Raw genomic sequence first — 9,173 nt, 5'->3', positions numbered from 1 at the left:
TTTAAAAGGAATGCTAAAAAGAAGAAGACAGAGAATCCCTTCAAAAATGTAAAGCTCAAATCAGCTAGCATTCCTCTCCGTCTTCCATCCCAGACTATTGGGCGATCAAGGACCTGATAGATGTTGGAATTCACACATTTGGGTGGTATGAGATTGGGGAGAACATAATTGAATAAAATTAAGATAGGTTACCTAAGCAGGTCCTACCATCAGACAGAGCGAGAAAACACCTCAGAAAATCACCAAAAAGCAACCAAGTGCTTTGTTAGCACAACAGACTTACAACTTGACTTACAACAGTTCATTTAGTGACTATTCGAAGTTACCACAGCACTGAAAAAAGTGACTTATAACTCTTTTCCTATGATCCTTGCAGCAAAACCGAGTGCAAAAACTACCGAGGAATTTCACTAATTAATTTGGCATATAAGATTCTTGAGGCCATAATACTGAATCGTATAAAAGATGGACGACAACAAAGAACCCGGGAAAATCAGGCGGGTTTTAGGTCAGGGAGAGGGTGTATTGACCAAATTAGTGCCCTACGACACCTACTAGAACTGCGCCACGAGTACAGGCAGCCAACCTACGTTGCCTTTCTCGACTTTACCACTGCTTTTGATAGCATTCATAGAGAAAGTCTGTGGAAGTTATTACATCAAGACGGAATTCCAAACAAGCTGTGTGGCATAACAACAGCCCTTTATCGCCATACATCCTGCAAAGTAAAAGCCTATAATGAAGAAAGTGACGCTTTCACTGTAAACTCTGGAGTCAGGCAAGGTGGTATCTTGTCACCAACTTTATTCAACATCGGAATGGATGCCATATTGTCGAAAGCGCTTGATAATCAACCGGGAGGAGTCATTATCTACCCAAATAACTTTATACTGACCGACTTAACATTCGCCGATGACATTGCCCTGATCGCAGATTCGTTGGATTCACTACAAGGCATGGTGGATAGAGTGGCAAAAGAAGCTGCAAGTCTAGGCTTGGTCCTTAGTAGCAACAAGTCCAAGCTTATGATATGCTGCAACCACATAGACGACCAAACCATCCACATTGAAAATGAACCAATTGAAGCTGCTGATCATTTCACCTACCTTGGCAGCAACATTACGGGAAATGGAGATGTTTCTTCAGAAATAAATGCTAGAATTCAAAAAGCAACAATTGCCTGGAGCTCACTCAAGAAACTCTCGGCTAGGAAAGACATTCGCCTGAAAACCAAAGTCCGTATATACAAGGCTGCTATCATACCAACGTTATTATACAGTTGTGAAACTTGGCCAATAAAAATTGCTCATCAACACAAACTGGACTTATTTCAAAACCGTTGCTTGCGTAGACTTACGAAAATCAAGTACTCTGAAAGAATATCCAATGCTGAAATCCGCCAAAGATGTGATATCAATGAAAATGTATCTGCCATTATAGAACTTAGACGCTGGCGCTGGCTAGGCCATACATTGAGAATGCCAGAAAATCGAATCCCAAAAATTTCCCTGCTTGCAGAGCCTGGTCCGACCTGGAAACGGCCAAAAGGAGGTGTTCGTCTAACCACTCTGCGTCACTTCAAACGGAAAGCCGAAGATATAGTCATGCGCCCATTCAATCTTAGCCGAAAATCATATAATAGCAACTGGCTGCACCACCTGACAACCCTAGCCCAGGACCGAAAACAGTGGCGTCAAATTTCCATGGAAGTCGCCTATACCCACGATGGGTGAAGAGGCGTCAAGTACAAGTACAAGTACAAGTACATCCTTGCAGCATTCCCATGGTCACATAATCAAAATTCAGACGCTTGGCAACTGACTCATATTAATGACAACTGCAATGTCCTGGGGTCATGTGATCATCTTTTGCAACATGATCCCATTGAAAAGCAAAATCAATGGGAAAGTCAAATTCACTTAACAACTGTATTACTAAGCCAAAAACTTCAGTGATTCGCTTAACAAGTGGCAAGAAAGGTTGTAAAATGGGGTAAAACATGTCTCACTTAGCAATAAATTTTGGGCTCAATTGTCCTCCGGGATTGGGCGGCCTATAAATCTACTAAATAAATAAATAAATCTACTAAATAAATTGTAAGTCAAGGACTACCTGTATTGTTGAATTTTTCCCAGGGAGTGTGAGAAGTTGAAGACATTTTCTCTCTCAATTCTCAATATTTACATTAGGTATTGTAAGGTCCAAAAACTGCATTCTAAGTGGCTTTAACAGAGGAATACAATCAAGATCAAGTGAGGTAGTAATCAGAGGTGGGCTCGGCTCAGATGAACTGGTAGTAACAGCGGCAGGAGGCTCCACCCACCCACCCAGACACTACCGCACATGCGCAGAAGCGTTGCGCGCACGTGCTTGAGCACCAAACCTGTAGTAAAAAAATTGGCAACCCACCACTGGTACTAATACCACTCTATAAAGCCTTAGTAAGACCACACCTAGAGTATAGCATCCAGTTTTGATCACCACACTATAAAAAAGATGTTGAGACTCTAGAAAGAGTGCAGAAAAGAGCAACAAGGATGATTAGCGGACTGGAGGCTAAAACATATGAAGAATGGTTACAGGAACTGGGCATGGCTACTCTAGTGAAGAGAAGGATCAGGGGAGACATGATAGTAGTCTTCCAATATTTGAGGGTCTGCGACAGAGAGGTGGGGGTCAAGCTATTTTCCAAAGAACCTGAAGGCAGAGCAAGAAACAATAGATGGGAATTGATCAAGGAGAGATTCAATCTGGAAATAAGGAAAAATTTTCTGATAGTAAGAACAATCAACCAATGGAACAGATGTTGCCTTCGAAAATTGTGGGAGCTTCACCATTGAGACTTTCAAGAAGAGATTGGACTGCCGCTTGTCAGAAATGGTGTAGGGTCTCCTGCTTGAGTGGGGGGGGGGTTGGACTAGATGACCTATAAGGTCCCTTCCAACTCTGTTAATCTGTTAAACTGCACTTGAGTCACCAAAATGAGACTCAAGAAGAGGCTTGGAAAATAACATGTTTATTTTGTATAAAGAAGAGCTGTGGTGAACTTATTTCATATGCATATAGACAACAAACATGCAAAGAGAAAAGCCACCTCAACACCTGTGAGTGTTGCCCCAAAATCTTATTCCCATTTTTAACCAATCAGGGACAAAGTTCGTTACCCAAAGTGGGCATCTTCAAAACAGGCCCTGTCTTTGCCTGCTTTATCTATGGAACATCCTTCATCTTACACAGCATTTTTTGCTGCCCTGCGTGTTTCGTGCTCTTCTTATCTATTTGATGGAAATTCTTGGGCAGACTTGCTCTGCCCCCCCATCCTTCTTTCTATTTTTTTTCTCCAAGGATATGCCTAGATTTTAAGCGAATAACAGAAGCAAGACAGCAGATAACTGGTTTCAAAAAAGAAAACAGTTCTTAGCAAGTGAGGTTTATAGAATTAATTCCTAACAAATAATTCCTAAACTGTAGCAAGATAGCACAAGGAATTTTTAACAAGAGCAAACAGCAAAGGTTAGATTGATTCGTGTCACTATGTCCCCACATTATTATGCCCTTGATAGGAGGAGAAGGTGAGCTTTGTTTTGTAGAAAGTTAGCACTCCCCGCCCCCTCTCCTAGAAAAATGAAATATCCTAGGAAACATTGAAAAGGATGAATATTACATTTCCCTGAATCAGAAATGGAGAAACATGTTTTTAGCCAGGAAACAGACTCACTATTAATAGCCCTCACTATTCTTAATGAGGCATTAAGATGCCCAAGCCTGTCTATTCTTCATAATAAAGGTCTCCTCACCCCCCACCCCACCCCCATTCCCTTCAGCTCCAGAGTGATGGGATTAAGGCTATGGTTAAACCTAGTTTAATGAAACTAGGACTAGGGAAGACATGATAGCAGTGTTCCAATATCTCAGGCGTTGCCACAGAGAAGACTATTTTCCAAGGCAGCTGAGGGTAGAACAAGAAACAATGGGTGGAAACTAATTAAGGAGAGAAGCAACTTAGAACTGAGGAGAAATTTCCTGACAATTAGAACAATTAATCAGTGGAACAGAAATTGCCTCCAGAAGTTGTGAATGCTCAAACACTGGAAGTCTTTAAGAAGATGTTGGATAGCCATTTGTCTGAAACGGTATAGGGTTTCCTGCCTAGGCAGGGGGTTGGACTAGAAGACCTCCCTTCCAACTCTGCTATTGTATTGTAAGGCATGATAGTATTACCCCTTTACCCCACTCACCACATGGTATCTGGAAACTCAAACTTGGACTCAAAGCACAGCCTAGAGAGTTGCTCCTGCATGGCTCCAGGGGAGTCTGACAACCAATCAGAATACATCTTCTTACACAGGAGCAGGAAACAGAGAGGTGGGGCTGAACAGAGCAAGCCCCTCCTCTTCCTCTTCTTCTTCCTCCTCCTCCTCCTCCTTCTTCACCTAACATTTGGAAGCATTTTATCCCCCTTTTCTGTTCAGGACTCAAGCCATGTGGTTGTGTCCACCATTAAAAACCATCTTTCCAAGCAACCTCCAGGTTTTCAGTGTCTTTTTCCCCACTTGGAGCTGAACTCAGAAGGACATTTCTCCCAACAGTTTCATTTCCTCAAATTTCAGGTTGAGAGCAAGGCAGGACAGAGGGAAGCCTAAAGAGACAGAGACAAAAAAGAAGGAAGACCTTTGTGGTGCAATCTGGCACATAATGTGTTCCCACCTTCTTTACTTTCGGGAGCCCAAAGTACTGCTGGAAGAAATATCCTTCTGGGTTTGGCTCCAAGTGGGGAAAAAGACACTGGAGACATGGAGGCTGCTTGGAAAGATGGTTTAATGGTGGACAGGACCACATGGCTTGAGTCCTGAACAGAAAAGGGGGATAACATGCTTCAATGTTGGTGGAGAAAAGAGAAGGAAGGACTGAGATGTTGAGTCCCTGGTTTTATGCCCTCTCTGGCCTTTGATCTTGAGCTTGTATTCGGATTGGTTGTCAAACTGCCATGCAGGGGCAACTCTCTAGGCTGTGTTTTGAATCCAGTTTTGGTTGAGTTTTCAGATGCATATGTAGTGAGTTGGGTAAAGGGCCAATATTGTCATGCCCGAATCCCATCACCCTAGAGCTGAAGGGGACAACTCTTTATTATGTAAAGGGACTGTCTTGGCCTTCTTAATGGCCCATTGACAAACGGGGTGGAGTCAGGAAGCTGCAGGGAGCTATTCTCAATTTAAAACATGTTTCTTTTCCAGAGTGGGAGGAGGGAGTGGTCACATGTGGGTTTTATCTTAGCCTGATTGGTCCAAGACTGAGAACAAAGCTATAAATACTGGTGCCTTCCAATCCTGGCCCAGATTCTCTCAGTCTTGGTCCAAGCACTGTTAGGGTATTTCTTAGGTAGGATTTCTTATTCTTTCAATTTGATTCCCATTTGGCTTAATTGGGCATTTAAATTTTTTTACCAAAAGTTCTAAATTGTTCTGCTGCGGCCCCAAGGGACAGATCTCTGCCTTGGGCAGTTGGGGGAGAGCCCTGTGGGGCGTTTGGTCTCCCCCCCCCCCCCAGCGGGCCAGGAGCCTCAGCGCTATCCCCGGGAGTGCGGGGGTGCCAGCTCCAGTTTTGGCTGCTTCCGAAGCAGCTCGCTTGCAGCAGTGGCGGCAAAAGCAGCTTCAGCGCCATGTGGAGCGCGCGAGCCGCCCGCTTCACAGCTGATCGCCGTATATTTACTTGATTACTGTGGGGGCCGAGCGGGGGTGAGGAGAGCGTGCCTGAGTGCCGCGTGGCTCTCCCTGACCCGTTTCAGAGCGGTGCCGGCTCCCGGTAGCCAGGCTCAGCCGCAGGAGTTGCTTGCCGTCCATTTCGTCCGCGCACGGAGTTCCGGCGGCCATTTTGGAGGTCACCACGTGCGCGGGGCCTTGCTTCGGCCTACCTTGGGGGTGAAGCCTTGCACGAGGCTTTGGGCCTGGTTTTCCCCACAGACCCATAGGCCCTGGTTCCGGTGGGACTTCGAGGCCTGTGCTCCAGCCCCTTCGTCAGATACGTGAGTTTGCTATGGACGAGGGAGCGGAGATTCCCCAGGGCCAGGTGGTGGGCCCAGCTGGGGGTGGTGAGGCCCTGGATCTGGAGGTGGGGCAGGGGGCTCCCCCCCAGGGATCCTTGGTCGCTAGGCACCCTTCTAGGTCCTCCACTAGGGAGGAGGCCAGGCGGCATAGGGCGCTGGAGAAGACTTTTGCGAGGGCGGAGAGGCAGGCCCAGTCGGCCAGGCCTTCATCCCGGGACAGGTCTAGGTCTCCCCTTGGGCCTATGTCCAGCAGACCTTCCCCTAGGGGATTTAGCCCAGCATCTTCCTCAAGCTCCTCCTCTGGCAGGTCTCGGGCCTACTCCAGAAGGAGGCATTCTCCATCCCCTGCAGGTGATCCCCTGGAGGGTAAGTCCAGGGGCCCCTGTTCCTCTCAGAGGTTGGCGCCCCAGGGGCCTGGTTCTGTTTATGGGGATGTGGAGGATCTGGATAATCTTCCTGAAGGAATTAAAAGGCTTATTTCTGCAGCCATTTCACGGGGCATTGCCCAACGAGAAAAGGGCTCCTTTTCTTCTAAGCATGGGGGGCTCGGCAGGGTTCAGTATCGGTTCAGCTTCCTCTCCTTCCATGGTCAGCGAGGCTTCATTCTTGGGGGGGGGGAAATCCCCCAGGAAATGGGCTTCTCGGATGATGAGAATACAGCCCTTTCTGATGAGCCTTCTTCCAAGGGCCTCTTTGTTCCAGCCATGTTTAAAATTCTCTTGGACAAGGCGCGGCAGACCACTAAGGTGGGGACGGGGGATCCTTCAGTGCCCCCCACTAGAGATCCTGACATGGCCATGTTTTCTGCTACGGCCACCAACAAGGAGGAGATCCCTGCTCCTCCCCTGTTTTGGGAGGTCTTGACTAACCAGTGGGCTCGCCCCTCCAACTTCTCACTCCTGGCAGTAATGACCGCCGGCACTATAACGTGGAGCAGACCTTTGCTCAGGCCATTCAGCTGCCAACCATTGACACCCCGGTGGCCGCCCTAGTCTCCTCCTCAACGGTGGTGTCGGGCGACGCGGCGGATAAGATGAAGCCGGAGGATAAGCGTGCAGAGCTTACTCTGCGGAAGAATTTTAACGCCACAGCGTGGGCTATTAAGTCCGCGGCCTCGGCTTCCTACTTTAACCGTGCCACAGTCATGTGGCTTAAGAAGCTTCAGGAGCGCATTCCTATCCAGGACGACCGAATCCACCAGGATCTGTTTAAGATCATGGCGGCCTGCCAGTTCTCGGCTGATGCGACCCTAGATACGGTCAAGTTTGCCTCCAGTGCCTTGGCTACCTCTGTCACCTCTCGTAGGCTTCTTTGGTTGCGTCACTGGCAGATGGACAACAAGGCAAAATGGGATTTGACGGCCGCCCCCTTCAAGGGGCCCAATCTTTCAGGGAGGCTCTTACTCCCATTCTTGTGGAGGATGAGGACAAGAAAAAGGTCCTTCCTTCTACGTCTAAGAAGCTCAAGACCAAGTCACGTCCTTTCCGTAGGCAAAGGTATAGGGCTGCTGATTATGGCTTTAACCAGCGCTTTTCTTCCTTCCCAGCTGATAGGCAGTTCTCCGGGCAGTCCTTTCAGGACAGGAACCGCTTCCAGGGCCAGGCTTGGCGTCCCTTTTGTGGAGGAGGCGGCCGTCCCTACCGCAGAGGGAAATGACTCGAACCCAAGTCGTCCCATCGGCGGCCACCTCTCCCTCTATGCGGATCAGTGGGACGAGATCACGTCGGACGCTCGGGTCCGAGCCACGGTTCGTCACGGTCTCAGGTTAGAATTTCTCTCCACCCCTCCAAATCTCTTCCAGTCGTTCCCTCCATCTGGGAGTCGAGAGCGCTGCCGCCTGATGGGTCAGGCGATTGCCCACCTTCTCGACATTCGGGCGGTGGAGGCGGTTCCCTTAGGGGAACGAGGCCTGGGCCACTACTCCAATCTCTTCGTGGTTCCGAAGAGCACGGGGGGCTGGAGGGCAATTCTAGACCTCAAGCGTCTGAACAGGTTCCTGGTGTACAGGCGCTTCAAAATGTCATCCCTCAGATCTATCCTTCAGGGCATCAGGAAGGGGGACTTCCTGGCCTCTGTCTACCTCACGGAGGCCTATCTTCACATTCCCATCCTGCCCGCTCATCGCCGGTTCTTGAGGTTCTCTCACGGGTCCCGCCACTACCAGTACAGGGCTCTTCCCTTCGGCCTGGCTTCGGCCCCACGGACCTTCACGAAGGTTCTGGCGGCTCTAGCGGCTCATCTGCGGTCTGTGTCGGTTCGGCTCCAATGCTATTTAGACGATGTCTTGGTTCAGGCGGGGTCCCTTCCTCAGGCCGTCTCGGATCTTCGGCTCACTATTCGCAGCCTTCAAAGCCTGGGTTTTTCGGTGAACTTCGCCAAGAGTCATCTTTCTCCCTCCACTCGCATTCTGCATCTGGGGACTGTCATAGATTCCAAGTTGGGGGTGGTAAGTCTGTCTCAGGAACGGCAGGATAGCCTCTGTCGCCTGGCGGAGTACGTTCGCGCAAGGCGGTCCACTTCCATCCTCTATCTGACACAGCTATTGGGCAAGATGGTCTCTTGCTTCGGGATAGTTCCGTGGGCCAGGCTTCATCTCAGGCCCCTTCAGTGGGAACTCATCCCCTTCCAGAGGGGATGATTGAGCAATTCCCTTCGGTCTCTCCATCTCCCGGCGGGGGTCCGCGTCTCTCTGGCATGGTGGCTCTCCCCGGCCATTCAGCGGGGCTGCTGCTTCTGGGAGCCGGACAGGGTGACCGTCACCACAGACACGAGTCTGTTCGGGTGGGGGGTCCTGGTGGGCTCTTGGATGGCGCAGGGCAGGTGGACGACCTCGGACCTTCGCCACAATATAAATTGGCTGGAGCTGAAGGCTGCGCAACTGGCTCTGCGTCACTTTCAGTCCTCGGTGGAGGGCACAGATGCCCTCAGGAGCCGGTGGCCCCCGGGCCTTCTTTATGCCTTCCCTCCCATTGCCCTCATCCCCGGGACCGTCAGGAAGGTGGTGGTGGAGGGGGCCCTGGTCATTCTGGTGGCCCCGTATTGGCCCAGGAGGCCCTGGTTCACGGACCTGGTACAGCTGTCGGTGGCTCCCCCGTGGAGGATTCCGCGGGGGGAGGTGGTCTTGCTGCAG

Source organism: Thamnophis sirtalis, unplaced genomic scaffold, assembly GCF_051295495.1.
Source record: "Thamnophis sirtalis isolate CommonGarterSnake01/CBP01778 unplaced genomic scaffold, rThaSir2_p1.2 scaffold_4, whole genome shotgun sequence".
Classification (NCBI taxonomy): Eukaryota; Metazoa; Chordata; class Lepidosauria; order Squamata; family Natricidae; genus Thamnophis; species Thamnophis sirtalis.
Note: the sequence above shows the minus strand (reverse complement) of the source record.